Source organism: Aegilops tauschii, chromosome 4 (genome assembly GCF_002575655.3).
Source record: "Aegilops tauschii subsp. strangulata cultivar AL8/78 chromosome 4, Aet v6.0, whole genome shotgun sequence".
NCBI classification, from domain to species: Eukaryota; Viridiplantae; Streptophyta; class Magnoliopsida; order Poales; family Poaceae; genus Aegilops; species Aegilops tauschii.
Genome location: NC_053038.3, coordinates 465956796 through 465971636, shown reverse-complemented (window position 1 = coordinate 465971636; position 14841 = coordinate 465956796).

The following is a 14841-nucleotide window of genomic DNA, read 5'->3' as shown; positions in this document are numbered from 1 at the left end:
CATGGCACCATGCCAGGCGTCATGTTTTTTAAGCATTTATTTCATTTTTTCTATAGTTGAAAACCCAACAAACAAACATTTGTGGTTGACTATTGCCACACATTTCATCGAAATATCTGTCCATTCCTTGTAAAAGGCATGCGAATTTACTAAATGGCACGAGCATTGTTTTCTAGGCCATTCTTGTGGACCCTTTCATGCATCGATTGTTTGAACTTGAATTATGCGCATTAATGCCTAGGAAATGCACATAATCCCCTAAATATGGCAAATGAACCCGAAAAAGTGCCAAATTTGAACACGGTGATTTGCAGGTTGTATGTTCATCGTAGAAAAAAAACTCGTGGACAAAGGACAAAGGAAATTTGGACCCCCCTTCAATCTTGGTGATTTCCCCCTCGAAACCATGAAACTTCCTTGGTGATGGTTCGATTTATGAAAGGCGCACATCACGACATAAGGAAAACATTATCCAATTTTTACCAGGGCATGGTGAGGCCATACCATGGCACCACGCCAGGCGTCATGTTTTCCAACCATGTGTTTCATTTTTTGTATAGTTGTTAACCGAGTAAATGGCGCATTTATGGTTGACTATTGCCACACATTTCCTTAAAATATCTGCCCATTCCTTGTAAAAGGCATGAGAATGTACTAAATAACACGAGCATGGTTTTCCAGACCGTTCTTGTGCACCTTTTCATGCACCGATTGTTCGAATTTGAATTATGTCCATTAATGCCTAGAAAATGCACATAATCCCCTAAATATGGTAAATGAGGCCGGGAAAATGTCAAATTTGAACACGTTGCATTTGAGGCGGTATGTTAATCGTTGGAAAAAAATTGAATGACAAACTAGGACGGAAATTTGGATTCCCCTTCAATCTTGGGGATTTCCCTCTCGAAAGCATGGAACTTCCTCGGTGATGGTTCGATTTATGAAGGGCGTGCATGACGACATAAGCCAAACCTTCTCAAATTTTTACCAGGGCATGGTGAGGTCATACCATGGCACCATGCTAGGCGTCATGTTTTTAAGCATTTATTTCATTTTTTCTGTAGTTGAAAACCCAACAAACAAACATTTGTGGTTGACTATTGCCACACATTTCATCGAAATATCTATCCATTATTCCTTGTAAAAAGCATGAGAATTTACTAAATGGCACGAGCATGGTTTTCTAGGCCGTTCTTGTGGACCCTTTCATGCACCGATTGTTTGAACTTGAATTATGTGCATTAATGCCTAGGAAATGCACAGAATCCCCTAAATATGGCAAATGAACCCGGAAAAGTGCCAAATTTGAACATGGTGATTTGCAGGTTGTATGTTCATTATAGAAAAAAACTCATGGACAAAGGACAAAGGAAATTTGGATCCCCCTTCAATCTTGGTGTTTTCCCCCTCGGAACCATGAAACTTCCCTGGTGATGGTTCGTTTTATGAAAGGCGTGCATGATGACATTTTTACCAGGGCACAGTGAGGTCATACCATGGCACCACACCAGGCGTCATGTTTTTCCAAGCATGTATTTCATTTTTGTATAGTTGTTAACCCAGTAAACGACGTGTTTATGGTTGACTATTGCCACACATTTCCTTGAAATATCTGCCCATTCCTTGTAAAAGGCATGAGAATGTACTAAATAGCACGAGCATGGTTTTCCAGACCGTTCTTGTGCACCTTTTCACGCACCGATTGTTCGAATTTGAATTATGTGCATAATTAATGCCTAGAAAATGCACATAATCCCCTAAATATGGTAAATGAGTTCGGAAAAATGTCAAATTTGGACACGTTGCATTTGAGGCGGTATGTTGATCGTTGAAAAAAAACTGAATGACAAACTAGGACGGAAATTTGGATTCCCCTTCAATCTTGGTGATTTCCCTCTCGAAAGCATTGAACTTCCTCGGTGATGGTTCGATTTATGAAGGGCGTGCATGACGACATAAATCAAACCTTCTCATCTTTTAACCAGGACACGGTGAGGCCATACCATGGCACCATGCCAGCCGTCATGTTTTTCAAGCACATATTTCATTGTTCTATAGTTGATAACCCAGTAAATGACGCGTTTGTGGTTGACTATTGCCACGCATTCCATTGAAATCTCTGCCCATTCCTTGTAAAAGGCTTGAGAAATTACTAAATACCACGAGTATGGTTTTTCCAGACCATTCTTCTGCACCCTTTCATGCATCGATTGTTTGAATTTGAATTGCGTGCATTAATGCCTACAAAATGCACATAATCCCCTAAATATTGTAAATGAACCCAGAAAAGTGTCAAATTTGAACACGGTGATTAGCAGGGTTTATGTTCATCGTAGAAAAAAATCTCATGGATGAAGGACAAAGGAAATTTGGATTCCCATTCAATCTTGGTGATTTACTATCGCACACGATTCATCTCCGTCGCCTCTGCGAACCGTGTGTGTTCACTCACACATGCAAAAGGAAAAGAAAACCCGCGCCTACTTCGTCCCCACTCACTCGCCGCGGACTCCTCCGCAACTCTGCACCCTAAGCTCGACCGCTGTTCGCGGCGGGCGTAGGTCGCGCTCCAAATGGCACCGGATTTCGCCTCCACCGCTTTCCGCCGCCTATCTGCACCGACATTCTAGACTCTGGTCGACTAGGGTTTTCTGTGGGATTGGGCCGGGGATTTTTCTCATGGAGAAGGTAATCAACTTAATTAGCGAATTATTCACTCATCTCTTATCGCAGTCCGTCCGTCGCTGTTAATCAACCGGCGAAAATCACCACGGAATCATTTTTGTTCTAGCTGATTCGTGGGTGTTCATTCATGTGTCCACAGTGCGAGCACAAATCGGGCAACTATGGTCATGGCCAGTCAGAAATGAAGTTCTATCTCACCATTCCGGATGACTTCAGGGAGCGCTCAGTATGTTCAATCTCAACCTACCACGGTCGGCATGGCCTAAATTTGTGAACATATACCGTCTGTTGCTACATTATCTATATATTTGCATCAAATCTTTGTTACATTATCTATTTTTTATTCTATATTTTTGTACTTTGCTTTCATCTATATATATATATATGGATCGGTTCTATCAGTTACTCCCATATTTGCATCATGCTCTATTATTTCAATATATCTAATTTACGATCTTAATTTTCATTTCAAGCAGTACATCCCTTGCTTTGCAAGAACAGGAGTAGAAGGAAATCTTGGGCTTTACTTTGCTGATGACTCTCAGGATGTCATATTGACAACGCAGCATGGATTTACAATGACGGTTAGCGTAAAACTTGATAAAGATGGTCACTCCTATTTTAATGCGGACCTTTGGAGAAAAATGTCTAAGTGTTATGAACTGAAAGCTGGCAATAAAGTTCTAGTGCGTGCACCACAGCCTGGTCTAATTAACATGGATGTTTACTTCCCCAACGTCATCAGCCGATCAAAGTCTGATCGAGTTTAGTGTCCTTTCCACTTTCTCCTTGCTGTCATATTACTATTTAAGCAACCAATTGATGACTATTTAAGCAACCAATTGTGATATCATATTCCGACTCCGTTCCTAGGCAGTAACAAATTCTATTTACCAATTTATGCGCACTATATATTCTTCTACCATGTTCTGAATAAATAATACCTTTCCACCTTTTAAGCAGGATATGTTGGATGCATAGTGAACGATATGTATGTTACTAAGCGTACCAAATTTTACTGGAAGGACTTGAAGCATGTCATAAACTTTGTTGATAATCTGGCAGAGATAGCACAACGTATGAATGCTGGATTTTGGATGAGATTAATTAGACCTATGGTGCACACACTGAACAAGACCAATTGTGTGCACAAAACACTGATAAAAAGTCTTATTTTAATGTTGATGCTCATAAACTATATATATCTTCAACGATATGTTACAATTGTTTTTTATTCTACATGTCAACATATATTGCCCCCTGTAGCAGTTCCTGGATCGATTTGCCGGCGTGGTCGAATTACACTTGTGTCTGCTAATAACGCCAAAGTGATTGCAAGGTACTGCATTTCCCGAAGAAATGGAACCATTCAAATTAACAAGTTCTCGCTTCTCATGGCAATGCATCCATATTGGAAAATTGGAGACACTGTTCTCGCTCTTCCTTTCACTACAAAAAAAAGACACATCCGTGACATTTTGGTTCGAATGAATTTTTTTCTGTCATACTTATGATACTTCCATGACAATAATTGTGACAAAACCCGGTATCATCATAGATGTGGTGGGCTCCTACTTCTATGACAAAAAATCATGACAGAAAATGGGCTTTTCGTCCTGGGCGGGCCGGAGACGCAGCTGCATGACATTCTTTGGGCCGTCCATGACGGAGAAAAACGTGGTAGAAGCGATGGCGAGGAAAATATCGGGGGAGTTACCGGTTACGGTGGGTGGTCGGGGGCCGAGCGATGCGCGTTTTTCTCGTACGTACGCGCGTGTGTGCGAGGCGATGCACTCTAACTGAACCCGAGTGATTGCACTGTAGGCTACACATTACTGAACCTGAGCGATCGATCGGTCCCTTGCTGTTAACTGAACCCGAGTGATTCCTTCGCTACTGCCACTAACTGAAGCCGATCGATGCTGCCTCTGGATGAACAGTGAGCGTTGTTGGGGGGGGGGGGGGTTGGATGAACAGTTCCTGGTGGGGGTTGGATGAACAGGAATCCGTGGTAGTAGTGGCCGTTGCCGCTGGATGAACAGTACCCCGATCGATCGAGCCGGTGGATGAACAGGACCCTGTGGAGGGCTGGATGAATAGGACCCCATGGAGGGCTGGTTGAACTGATGACGGGAAAATGGCGGGCGTGAAAATACGCGTCCACGTCATTGATACAGAGTTAATAGATTTAAGCGCATAAATGCATAAATAAAATGGATATCAAACATTGTAGGTACATTATTTCCAGAACTCTTACATTTACAAAAAAATTCTGTTAATTACATCTCCGAAGAGAAAACCCCTGATTAGGAATTCCAACCATCCTATTACATAGACTTGCAACACATGACTACTATAAAATGATAAAGAAAAACCGCTCCTCCTCGCTGTCGTTGACGCCGGTGTGCTCGGGGGAGCATCCTCGATCTTCTTCAAGTTATCATGTGTCTTGTTCATTTATATTTTTACCCTTGTACTATTATGAGTTGTACATAGAGTACGAGTGCAATGTATGCTTTTTGCAGATACCTAATTTGTGTAGTCGACTTAACCAACATATGCTAGCATGACCATGCGGCTATTTTAATCATTTTTCAGGTCATTTCATTTTAACGAGTAATGAGTCGACCAGAAGAGTATCCACTTAGTACATGCATGTTACATCCTTTATTGATGCACATATGACAATGCATGAGATGATGGGGCATATGATTTAGCTCATGTTGGATCCACGCATGAAAATTTAATATAAGGAGAGGTCATCATATCAGAACCATCCCATATATTTTAATTTTGTTTGGTATGTTTGATGGCAGCATCTACTAAGCAAATTAGTCTATTTTGGTTAGAACTAAAGCGAGCTAGATGCAATATCCTTTATTTTATTATGGGCCACATGCATATACACTACCCATCGATGGGCAGTATATGCGTGTTGCATAGAGTCTGTACGCTCTAGATTTCATATTTTAGATATGTAGGATTACATTTTTTAACTTAACCTACCCGCATTCACTTTCTTTTATGAGCATATTTTATTTAAGTGTGTACCGAGACAACTAGTATTTTCATTACCTCATGTCTACACATTGGATTTCACTTAGCACATTTTATATGCATTAGAGTATGCTCATTTAACCATCTATATGATAGATGTATATGACATTTGTACCTCCCTGTTTGTATTACTACTGACGTGGCATAGCATATATGTCCGCAGTGTAACCAACAAGAGGCTTCAAATATAGTTTGGCAAACACTTAATTTACACATTTTTTCTTGCACTAGATCTGGAGGTACATGCACAATTTACATGGTCTTGCTTTATGCAAAACATGCAGCAAATGAAGAGTGCATTTTTGTGGGCACATATTTATTCTATGATTTTATATAGATGGTCATATAGGGTTTGTGTATGTTTCATATTGTTTTTTTTCCCGGGCTTTACCTTTGCGTCGCTCTCATTTATGATGGAAGGGAAAATATGTCCTCCTTAGTTTGGGCCGCCATGATCAACCAAGGGGTGGAATTTATCCTCTTTGACATAATCGCACTTTGGCTCGTATCACGATGATCAGCCAAGGCAAAAATGACAAGATGGAAATATATGTTGTATGCTCCTTGATTTGTATCATGATGATCCACCAAGGAGTATTTTTGTTGCTATAAACATATTCACACTTTGGCTTGTATCATGATGATCAGCCAAGGCAAATTGTCAAGATGAGAGTATATGGAGAATGCTCCTTGGTTTGTATCACAATGATCAACCAAGGACGAATTTTCTTCTCTTAAATATGAGTGCTCTTTGGCTCGTATCACGATGATCAGCCAAGGCAAAATATCAAGATGAAGATATATGGAGAATGCTCCTTGGTTTGTATCACAATGACCGATCAAGGGCAAATTTTCCTCTCCTGAACGTAACTGCTCTTTGGCTCATATCACGATGATCAGCCAAGGCAGAATGTCAAGATGAGGATATATGGAGAATGCTCCTTGGTTTGTATCACAATGACCAATCAAGGACAAATTTTCCTCTCCTGAACATAACTGCTCTTTGGCTCGTATCACGATGATCAGCCAAGGCAGAATGTCAAATGAGGATACATGAGGCATACTCCTTGGTTTGTATCACAATGATCAACCAAGAAGAAATATGAATATGATGAGAGATATAGGGAGCAGCAAGAATATTAGAGGAGGATCATGATTCCCACCCGGACTACCTTCCTCACGCTCCTCGCCGGACGACGGCCTTGCAGCAGCAACATATATGAGCCTTTTTTCTACAGCAGCAATATATGTGTGTGGTTGAGAGCAGCAGTGGCAGCACAACAGCAGCAAGCAGCAGCACAACGGAGCGATCAGGAAAAGAGAGCCCGGAGAGCAGTCCCCTGTGGTGCTATTTATAGGAGGGAGCGGCACATGGATCCACTTGGGCACGCACCCACGTTCTGGAGATCATGCAGGTTTTGGGAGCATCGTGGGATGGTGAAGCTTCCTCCCTTTTCTTTAATTTATTTCTTTAATTACCTGTTGACTGAGATTTGGACTGGCTTGGTCTTGCGATTGGCCGCTATGGGCTAAAACTCTTTCTTTAATCACCCGTGTGGGCCTAGGCATAGTCCATTTGCATAGTTTTAATCAAGAAGGGGCCTACGTGCATGCAGCCTTGTATTGGAATTATAATTACGCTTGTTTGCTAAACGTAAGCATATTTCCAATGGGCCAGAGCCTAATTAGCTATTAACGGCTCATTAAGACTTATATATGGTGTGGGTGCATGCATTAATTATTTTCTACACGCAACTCAAAATCTAGCATCGTATGTGATTTGAGATGGATATGTTGATAGAATACGACACGTATATACTTCATTGGTGCTATACATTTTTTTATGCATCGCAATGATATTTTACAAAATATGCTGATAAAATATGACACATGTACATTATTTTATGCATCGCGATGATGCTGATGAAATACAACATGTATATTCATTAGCACGATACATTTTTATGCATCGCAATGATATTTTACATTATCGACGTGATGAAGCCAACATTTAGGATATGATCGACATTTTGGCAATATTAGTGCCCTTGTGACCATTTTAAGTTTGTATCGGCCAACTATCGCCACTGGTGGCGTGCGTGCGTACTAATCATAATTTCACAAGTAAATGAATTTTGCAGCTATAAGTGACACTTTGTTTATTTATTTATTTTTTGCGACCGCTATTTCATACTGAGCGACCTGAAATTCACCATAATCATTTCCTTGGTCTATTTGGCAATTCGCCATCTTTTTATATAATTTGCCCTTTTTGAGAAAATGTCCAAAATATAAGGTGTATTGGGTTTCACCACTCGTTTGAATAATTTTTAAGTGATTTGATTACATTTCCTTATATAGGTCAAGCTCCTCTATTTTCTCATGTCAATTAGTCAGGTGCAATATCGCCCAAAACGTGTGAATTTTTTCCTCCATGTGCGTTCTTTAATTTCCATGCCAAAAAATATACACCCTATATTTAGGAATGGAGGGAGTAATAGAGATCACTTTGTATTTTACTTCGGCGAAACTCCGTGTCAACAGATGCCCCTCGAGGTCTGGAAGTGAATGTTTCTATGATTCGGTTCCAGAACTCGAAAATATATATGTAGCCATATTCCATTTCATATATATATCGCGAACGTTTTTCTTAGTGTGGGCGACACACTTATTATTTTTAAAATATCAAGGTAGATATTTATCTAGCCCTGCCTTTTTGAAAGTTTGTTAGTCCCTTCGTTGGATAAGGACTCAATCTTGAAAATTTGTTACAAGACGCTGGCCTTCCGCCATGTAGTTGCGTCCGGCCGGAGCACATACCTTTCCTTATATATATCTTCTTCCTATCGTCTGGCAAGGGGACTCTATTTACCTCACGCATTGTAACATCCCAAATTTTTAATTTGGAATGTTATACATTAGATCATCATTGCATAACATATTTATTGTATTTTGGCAAATCCTCGAAAATCCTAAGCAATTCAAGGACCCTTGGAGAGAGTTGGGGATTTTTCCCGGTTTTCATATTTGATTTTTATCAAATAATAAAACGAGAATTTTTGGTTTTAATTATTTTTCTCTCCGAAAAATATTTCATATTAAAATAAATGAGAGGAGAAAATATGACTTCTCCAAAATAATTGAAATATTGGAGGAAAAATATTAAAATCAACTATTTGATTTTATTCGGATTTTATTTGCAATTTTAAATGCATTAGAACAATTGCACGTTTTAAAAACTGCATTTTTTGGGCCAAGAAAATGTTCATCTCGTTCTAATTATTTTAATTAGACGGTGAAAATTTGTTTTGGTATTTTTTGATTTTTATTTATTTTTCTATGATTTTTTTGTTCGGCGGAATTATTAAAAAAAACGCCCGAGCGCGCCGACTGGGCCGAAGCCCAGCCGACGACCCAGCTGCCCCGCGCCCCGTCTCCCACCTGGAGACCTAGCCGCCGCCGCCCGAGTCCCGGTCGGGGACGACACCGCCGCCGCCTTGCCCCCTCCCCCACGGCACCCCCTACTATATATACTCCCCCACCCCGCCGCCTCACCCCACCCCGTTCCCGAAGCAGCCCGACGCCGGAGCCGCCCGACCCCGCCGCCGAAGGAGCCGCCGCCCCGGAGCCCGTACGCCCCCGCCGACGCCGCCCCTCGCCGCCCCGACGTCGCCCGAGCCTCGCCGCCGCTCGCCCGACCCGTCGGAGCCCCGTCCGACCCCGCCGGAGCCCGTCCCGACGAGGTAGCCGCAGCCGCCGCCGACCGCCCGGTTTTTTTTTAAAAAACCGCTCGGTTTATTTTTTCGAAACACTAGGTTTATTTTTTTAGATCGGTTTATTTTTTTTGGGTTTAACTAATTAGTGAACGTTCACCGATCTGTTCGTTTTAACGAACGTGTTCGTCGGTTAGTCGCTGTTAACGAACGTCCATTCGTTTAACTGTTCGTCAGTTTTCTTTTTCGTCGGGTTTTCCGCGATTATTCCAGATCGCGATTTCTGATCAGATTTTCGTTCTGGTTTATCTTTTCGCTCGTTTATTGGAATCAGGCGATTCAAGCGCCTAGAGTTTCGTCTCGAAATTCTCTTTCCGTTTAACCAACTCAAACAAGTTTTTGCTACTGTAAAATTTGACTTAGATCCAGATTAGTACGCGAAGGTTGTTTCTTTCGCCGTTTGATTTTCGTTGCTTCGTTTGATTTGATTCTTTTTGCAAACCGGAGTTCTTAAGTTGAACTTTCTGGTTAGATCTTTTATTTGAGTTTTACCTGTGCATTTGGTGAGTGCTTATTGTATGCTTGTTTGTTTGCGATAGAGTACCTGGAGTGCGCCGCTTGCTACTTCGAATCTCTAGGTTTCACGGATCATCAGCAAGGCAAGTAACACTTTGATCATACCTCTTTTACTACCCAGTTTTATTGCATTAGACAAATCCTCAAACATTGCATGGTTAGGATCTAATTAAATTGTGGGCATTGGGAAGTAGTTGAGGTAGTACCTATTACCTGTTTTATTATCAAACCCTTGGGAGTTACTTCTACATTTGCTTATATTGCTATGCTATGCTAGTAGACGTGGATTGGGTTTGAGTGTATCCATGACAGATGTGAGATTGTTAATTATGGTTAACCTTAAGGTGGCAACTAAAAATCACATCTGGGTGGATTGAGGTACCTGGGTATTCCAGGATTGCCTGTTTCTTTTGGACCGCCACCCAGGTTCAAAGGGATCATGAGATTATTTATGCTAGAAACTTCCGTGTGCAGCCACAAGCTATTATGGGCTCTAGCATAGTTGATTAAGTTGTGTGAACTCTTACAGTGGTAGACTAGCAGATGTAGGGGATGTAGGTGTACCGGTCTACCCATCGTAAGGTGCTAACGCTTCTGAAAGACTGTGTCTCGGTCATCTGTTTCTCAAACATCATGTAGTGCGAGAATCAAGCGGAGGCGATCGAGTCTTGTGGGGAAAAGTGCACAAACCTCTGCAGAGTGTACAATCTAATCATGGTTAGCCGTGTCCCCGGTTATGGACATCTTGAGTATCTAGTACTTGGATTATCATGTGAATCTCATCATGTTACTTTAATTAATTTTGTTGGGTTAATGATGATACTTAATTAGGATTGAGAATGCTGTCAACCATTCTCAATGTTTAACAACTACCATGATAGTTAAATAAAATTTATTCCTTTGCAGTAGGGAAAAATTGGCTTTTTGCAAAACAGTAACCATAGAGCCTTCTACCAGCCAGATATGCATGTAGTGATAGCATCATTCTGTTCATTACTCTCTATGTGTTATTTTGCCAGCATATTCCATGTGCTGACCCGTTTTTGGGCTGCAACATTTCATGTTGCAGACTTTTCAAACGACGAGTAAGGTGCCTTAGGTCGTGGTCTTATACTCAGTGATGCCGTTGGAGTTGATGGACTCACTTATCTTCCAAGTCTTCCGCTGTTATCGTATTTAGATGGCCTTAAGCCATATTTATCATACTTATTCTCTTTTGAGATACTCGTTGTTATAAGTGTGTGATTGCTACTCTGTTATAAATCCTCCATTTGTACTGTGCGTGTCAGCATTACTGATCCAGGGATGACACTAGTGCACAGCAGCACAGACTGTTTGAGGTCTGGTCGCTACAAAGGTGGTATCAGAGCACACGCTGACTGTAGGACACGACCACTAAGCTTAAACCCTAGAACACTACTCTCTTCTCATTTCTGACTCCTCTCCACTTTCTACTCTTTTAGGAATGGCGGATGCAAGGAACAAGTTCATGCAACCGAATGAAGAGACACCTTTTGGACGACACTTGAAGGAAGTCACTAAGTACCTGAACATCGGAATACCAAGCTTCACCGGAACCTACAACTCCACACTACCAGAAGAGGAGCGCTGGAAGATTCAAGTTCAAGTTCCAGGAAGGACGTTTACGCCAGTCACTGAGTCTATAGAGTTTTCCTTTGATGCACCAACCTGGAGTTTAGGGAAGAGCATGGCAGCCCACATCTCTATGGGACGCATTGGAGAAGTCTACCGCAGGGAGCTTAAGGATACTATTTATCAGATTTGTGGACGCCGAGATGAGCAATGGGAGATGATCAGCACCAAGAAGGATGGATCAATTGCAGCTTTCATCCAGGAGCAAAACCAACACATTCGTCGCCAGGAGAACCAGATGTGCGCAGACATGATAGATCTGAAGAAGGCATTGACCAAGATCACGGAGTTGGAGGAAGAACTCAAGTCTACGCGCGAAGGATATGAGGAGGAGATCGCCACGTTGTTGGAAAAGAATGACGACCTGATAAAGAAGATCGGAGTATTCATGGGAGACCCAGCTCCAGGAGGAGAAGATGACGATTCTACTTGCCCAGATAACTACATCATCATCGACGACACCAACTCGGACCCCAGTGAAGATGACTTTGTTGATGAAGCTGGAGCAGATATCATGGAGTCTTCGACCGATCAAAATTTCTAGTAGACCACCATATCAGTAGTAGTATTTCCCCATGTAAATAGTATAGTCCGAGTGTTGGGAATCGTAGCATAATTTAAAATTTTCCTACGCTCACCAAGATGCATCTATGGAGTCTACTAGCAACGAGGGGAAAGGAGTGCATCTACATACCCTTGTAGATCGCGAGCGGAAGCGTTCCAATGAACGTGGATGACGGAGTCGTACTCGCCGTGATCCAAATCACCGATGACCGAGTGCCGAACGGACGGCACCTCCGCGTTCAACACACGTACGGTGCAGCGACATCTCCTCCTTCTTGATCCAGCAAGGGGGAAGGAGAGGTTGATGGAGATCCAGCAGCACGACGGCGTGGTGGTGGATGTAGCGGGACTCGGCAGGGCTACGCCGAGCTTCTGCGAGACGGAGAGGTGTAACAGGGGAGGAGGGAGGCACCCAAGGCTGTAGGTTGCTGCCCTCCCTCCCCCCCTTTATATAGGCCCCCTTGGGAGGGGGCGGGGCGGCCAAAACCCATCTAGGGTTGGGGGGCGGCGGCCAAGGGGTGGAAGGGGGTGCCTTGCCCCCCAAGCCAAGGGGAAAGTCCCCCCACCCTAGGGTTCCCAACCCTAGGTGCATGGGGGGAGGCCCATGGGGGGGCGCCCAGCCCACTAGGGGCTGGTTCCCTTCCACTTTCAGCCCATGGGGCCCTCCGGGATAGGTGGCCCCACCCGGTGGACCCCCGGGACCCTTCCGGTGGTCCCGGTACAATACCGGTAACCCCCGAAACTTTCCCGGTGGCCGAAACTTGACTTCCTATATATAATTCTTCACCTCCGGACCATTCCGGAACCTCTCGTGACGTCCGGGATCTCATGCGGGACTCCGAACAACTTTCGGGTTTCCGCATACATATATCTCTACAACCCTAGCGTCACCGAACCTTAAGTGTGTAGACCCTACGGGTTCGGGAGACATGCAGACATGACCGAGACGCCTCTCCGGTCAATAACCAACAGCGGGATCTGGATACCCATGTTGGCTCCCACATGTTCCACGATGATCTCATCGGATGAACCACGGTGTCGAGGATACAATCAATCCTGTATGCAATTCCCTTTGTCAATCGGTATGTTACTTGCCCGAGATTCGATCGTCGGTATCCCTATACCTTGTTCAATCTCGTTACCGGCAAGTCTCTTTACTCGTACCGCAATGCATGATCCCGTGACTAACGCCTTAGTCACATTGAGCTCATTATGATGATGCATTACCGAGTGGGCCCAGAGATACCTCTCCGTCACACGGAGTGACAAATCCCAGTCTCGATCCGTGCCAACCCAACAGACACTTTCGGAGATACCCGTAGTGCACCTTTATAGTCACCCAGTTACGTTGTGACGTTTGGCACACCCAAAGCACTCCTACGGTATCCGGGAGTTGCACGATCTCATGGTCTAAGGAAAAGATACTTGACATTGGAAAAGCTCTAGCAAACGAAACTACATGATCTTTTATGCTATGCTTAGGATTGGGTCTTGTCCATCACATCATTATCCTAATGATGTGATCCCGTTATCAATGACATCCAATGTCCATAGTCAGGAAACCATGACTATCTGTTGATCAACGAGCTAGTCAACTAGAGGCTTACTAGGGACACTTTGTGGTCTATGTATTCACACATGTATTACGATTTCCGGACAATACAATTATAGCATGAACAATAGACAATTACCATGAACAAAGAAATATAATAATAACCATTTATTATTGCCTCTAGGGCATATTTCCAACAGTCTCCCACTTGCACTAGAGTCAATAATCTAGTTACATTGTGATGAATCGAACACCCATTGCGTCCTGGTGTTGATCATGTTTTGCCCTAGGGAGAGGTTTAGTCAACGGATCTGCTACATTCAGGTCCGTGTGTACTTTACAAATATCTATGTCTCCATTTTGAACACTTTCACGAATGGAGTTGAAGCGACGCTTGATATGACTGGTCTTCCTGTGAAACCTGGGCTCCTTCGCAAGGGCAATAGCTCCAGTGTTGTCACAAAAGAGAGTCATCGGGCCCGACGCATTGGGAATCACCCCTAGGTCGGTAATGAACTCCTTCATCCAGACTGCTTCCTGTGCTGCCTCCGAGGCTGCCATGTACTCCGCTTCACATGTAGATCCCGCCACGACGCTTTGCTTGCAACTGCACCAGCTTACTGCTCCTCCATTCAAAATATACACGTATCCGGTCTGTGACTTCGAGTCATCCAGATCTGTGTCGAAGCTAGCGTCGACGTAACCCTTCACGACGAGCTCTTCGTCACCTCCATAAACGAGAAACATATCCTTAGTCCTCTTCAGGTACTTCAGGATATTCTTGACCGCTGTCCAGTGTTCCATGCCGGGATTACTTTGGTATCTTCCTACCAAACTTACGGCAAGGTTTACATCAGGTCTGGTACACAGCATGGCATACATAATAGACCCTATGGCCGAGGCATAGGGGATGACACTCATCTTTTCTATATCTTCTGCTGTGGTCGAGCATTGAGCCGTGCTCAATTGCACACCTTGCAATACAGGCAAGAACCCCTTCTTGGACTGATCCATACTGAACTTCTTCAATATCTTGTCAAG